The sequence below is a fragment of the Podarcis gaigeae genome (assembly GCF_964106915.1).
Source record: "Podarcis gaigeae genome assembly, chromosome: 3".
NCBI lineage: Eukaryota > Metazoa > Chordata > Lepidosauria > Squamata > Lacertidae > Podarcis > Podarcis gaigeae.
In genome coordinates, this window is record NC_139680.1 from 56,751,948 (window position 1) to 56,756,653 (window position 4,706).

Below are 4,706 nucleotides of genomic sequence, written 5' to 3' on the forward strand. Positions count from 1 at the left end.
TTGAGTTGCATACAGCAGCCGTTTATCATTTCTTACCAACATTTCTGGGACCATAAACCCGCTCCCTCCCCGCACCCAGGTCTAGGATCCAGAGGCTATTAAACCTTTTCAATCCATTATACATCTGAAGCTCATCTGTCTACTTTTGCATTTGGAATTGGAAGCTGATAAATTAGTAAGTATAAATGCGGCCGGTGGATGCTTACTAATAGTTCCTCAAATCAGGAATAAGGAATCCATAGCAACATCTTACTTTTGAAAACCATGAAACCTGTGTTCTGCTTTTTGTGCCTATCTCCCCATGGGATATTGGAAAAATACATTACTTCCAGTTTCCTTTACATCACTGTCATTTAAATTTAGTGGCTCATAACAATTCTGTATTGTTCTATGTATTGCAGGACCCCATGCAAGTTTATTGCTATATAGATCAGTGCACATTCATGTGAGTTTGCTGGCTTAATTCAGCATCATGATGGTCAACACAACAGCAAGAAGATTTTGCTTTTCAGTGAAAATTATCTGATACTCACAATTTATGGTGTCTGGAAAGCATTAAACATTGTGTTTACGACTTTTTATGTATTCAACACTCAATCTAACCTTAGTGCAAGCTAGTTGCCCTTAGTTGCCAAACATGGAATAAGATTCTCAGGCAGCAGTGATGTGATCAGATAAGAATAAGTTCTGGCAATGATGAAAATTTAAGCCACACATTATTATTTCACTTTAAATTTATATACCACTCTTCATCCGTGCTTTTACAGTATTATATCAATGCTGGGTACCTATGACTCCCTGGACCTTTAAAAAAAATTTTTTTTTACAGTTTTGGCTGTAAGACAAGAAATCATGCACAATACATAGAACATGGATATTTGGTCTCTGTATCATTCATTACAGATGGACAGCTTCTCTGCCTGCCAGAAACTAGTTACTTGTATAAGAGTTTATGTCTCCTAGCTGAATTGGCTCCAGCCTGCATTGTAAATATTTACTCTTGTTTCTAACCATTTTCCATGTCTCACTAGGTGCTAGCTGTACCTTTTATGTTATCACAGTTTGAAAATCCATTTCCAGTAGTAACTTGCTTATGCAAAACTTAATCATCACCACCTTTTGTCTGGCAACTGGAAAAGCTACCATCCCCTCAGCTATGTTCATTTAGGGGCAGTTGTAATGCGGTTTTCATGGCCACGGGCAGTTATAACCTTAATTTCTGACTTGAGGAAAGCATAAATTAACGTAATATAATCAGTACTAAGGATCCTAGGCAGAAGTTCCATTTCCACTGTTGCAGAGTAACCCCCAAGGCAAATCACCGTTATCAAAGAATAAATATTTTGGCAATACAATTAATATTTTAACTTGGAATTTTTTGAGGTAAGGTGGACAATGGAATGAATATGTGTTTGTCTCCTAGTGCTAATATGTGGCGGACTTTTCAGGGAAGGAAGAATAGGTTGGCATGAGAGAAATGGAAGGTAGGCCCTGCCTCATTTTAGTTGATTTGTTTGCTTCTCTTAAACAGGACATGATAGATACAAGTCACATTTACACCACTTCTAAAATCATAGCTTCCCCCATGACAGCTATAATCCCATCACCCTTAGCAACTACATTTCCCAGGAGTCTTTGGGGCAGGGAAACCATGTGCTTTAAATGCGTAGTGTTGGTGTAACCAAAATAAGATCCCCCATACAGTAAGCATATCTGAAGGCAGCCATCAGCAGTGATGGAGAGAGAGAGAAGATATTAGCACTACAGAGAAAAGGACCTTAACCTGTTTGCTGAAATTACTGGTAATAAGGTTTTAGTGGCACTCTTAAAACAAAGCAATAAGGTGGGCTCCCTTGAGAGGCTTTTCCAAAACAGCAGTGCCACTGCAGAGAAAGCATTGCCTTGGGCAGCGGTAGATTTATTTTGCTCAAAAATAAAGTGCCTGAATCAGGGCCTCTTATTCATATCCTTGCAAGTTCTCTGTGACCTCTTGCCTCCATGAGAGATGGATAGATGCTTTCCCTTGCCAGAAACTGGTCATTTGCAGCAACCTCCTAGCCAAACTGACTCCAGCCTGTGTTAAATTCCAGCCTCTTACCCCTGGCGGAGACGCTCTGTTCAGAAGCCTGCTCTGAAATCATTGTCTTTGACAGTTCTTTGGGGTGCTTTGAAGATTTTTCCAGTGTTTTAAAAATATTGTTTTTGGACCACTTTTTTCTCTCTTTTCTTACTGCTCTTTTATTGCTGCGGTATGCAAGGAAAGAAAAGAGATTTGGCCCTCTTGTTGCAGAGAATGACAAATATCAGTAAGGTTTTTTGCCCTCTTATCAAGAGAGCAAGGTATGTCCAATTTCTGCCAAGCTTTCAAAAAAAAATCTTATCTGGTAAAACCATTACTCTGTAGTTGCTTTGAGACTTCAATCGCTTCCTCATCTCTAGCCACTAGGGATGAAAAACTAGCATTTTTAGGTTGACGAGGCCACTCTTCCAAGAGTCCTCGTTGTGTTCACTGGACTCTTACTTTTCCAAGATGGAGCTTTAGGTGGGTGTGAGGGTTCTGAAAAGACCACAAAGTATGGTGCTGCAGTCCCACCATCATTTTGTGTGTCCTGTTAATGGTGCCTTGGCTCAAGAAGTTCTATTTTGCCATAGCTTACCAGGGCAAATGGAGCTTTAAGTTTCCCACTGAAAATCCTGTTTTGACATGGACAAGGGAGTGTAAGAAAATACAGGGAGTGTCCTTCCTAACTGCTAAAGCGGTAGTGTATCTAATCAAACTGCAGTGTGCTGCTATAGACATGGCCACAGAGAGCAATGGTATGCTGCAAGTCCAAATGCCTTGCTTGCCATCTCTTTTGAGACACACCTGGGTCTACTGCCAACCTAGTAGTTTGAAAGCACACCAGTGCAAGTAGATAAATAGGTACCACTGCAGAGGGAAGGTCAATGGCATTCTGTGCGCTCTGGTTTTTATCATGGTGTTCGGTTGCGCCAGAAGCAGTTTAGGCATGCTGGCCACATGACCCAGAAAGCTGTCTGTAGACAAACGCCGGCTCCCTCAGCCTGAAAGTGAGATGAGCGCCACAACCCCATAGTAGCCTTTGACTGGACCGTCCAGGGGGTCCTTTACCTTTTACTTTTTTTACCTACACACACATGCCAAAAGTGAGGGTAAAGAGTTTCTTCAGCACACCATAGAAAGTACATAAGGAAGATGTGAGGCACACCTCTGTGGGGAGACAATTGCATGACATAGGGGGCCACCCATGAAAATGAAGAGTTGGAGAAATGATCCAGGTCAGGGGTAGGCAACCTAAGGTCCGTGGGCCGGATGCGGCCCAATTGCTTCTCAATCCGGCCCGCGGACGGTCCGGGAATCAGTGTGTTTTTCCATCAGTAGAATGTGTCCTTTTATTTAAAATGCATCCCTGGGTTATTTGTGGGGCCTGCCTGGTGTTTTTACATGAGTAGAATGTGTGCTTTTATTTAAAATGCGTCTTTGGGTTATTTGTGGGGCACAGGTATTCATTCGTTCATTCCCCCCTCCCCCACCAAAAAAAAAATAGTCTGGCCCACCACATGGTCTGAGGAAGGGTGGACCAGCCTATGGCTGAAAAAGGTTGCTGACCCTGATCCAGGTTATGACAGGTCTATAATGACAGAAAGAGTTTAAGTCATAACTGTGGAATGTGGTCCTAAGTATAGTGACAACTTCGCTTGTTTCCATATGTGATTTTGCTCTTCTGATGTGACTGGAATAGAGTGAGGAAAAGCTCATTCCACTGAGGTAAAATCAGGGAACTGCATTACATAGCTTGAGATGGACCCAAAACCACCTCAAGAGGATCTGACACTAACCGCTGGTGGAGGAAGAGAATCTTACACAGTACTGTATAGGAAGCGAAGGCCTACTTTGTTAATTGTGCTGGATCTCAGAAATTTTCATCAGTACCTGCTATTAACTGAGATTGCTTGCAGGTAATGCTAAGTAATGCATTTAGATTGCCCTACAGTTTTACCAGTGGTTTCTCATGAAAGTACATGTCTGCCCATCAAATTGAATTCCAGGTTTGACACAGTGAGGGTGGAAAATTAAGTTAACCATACAAGTTTTGTCCAAGGAACAACCTTTCAGAAATGAAAAGGTGTGTGAAAGAGGTTGGATTTATGAATTGCTATTACACAATACAAAGATAACTATTACTATTTCTAAAAAGAGAGAAGCTTTCTTAACAGCCTCTTCACCAATGCATGAAAATTATGGAGTGAACAAAATTATGGAATGTTTCATAATTAAACCTGATTTTAAAATTATATTAAAAAGTAAAAAGAATGCCAGTGCCAAGAGTTTCCTTTCTGCCTCCTTTTTAACGCCTGTTTTTCTTACATTTGGCAAAATCAATGACAAAAATCCTTCCAGCTACGACCTTGCCAAAGTGCTTTTCTGAAGCTCCTACTAATTTGGATTAAAGTATATGTTTGGAAGCCTCAAATTGAAAATCCTGGCAAAAGAAATGCTGAGGCCCCACAGCATCTAGTATTCTTACAGCTCTTATCTGCTGAGGCAATATAAATAAACACAGGATAATTTGGTAATCTCAGTTGTTAGCTATATCTCTTCCTTGGGCTTTGGAATTCTAACTGCATGAAAGAATACTCCATTTTTAATATTCAAAAAATCCCATTTTCAGGAGGCTCTGTTTAAA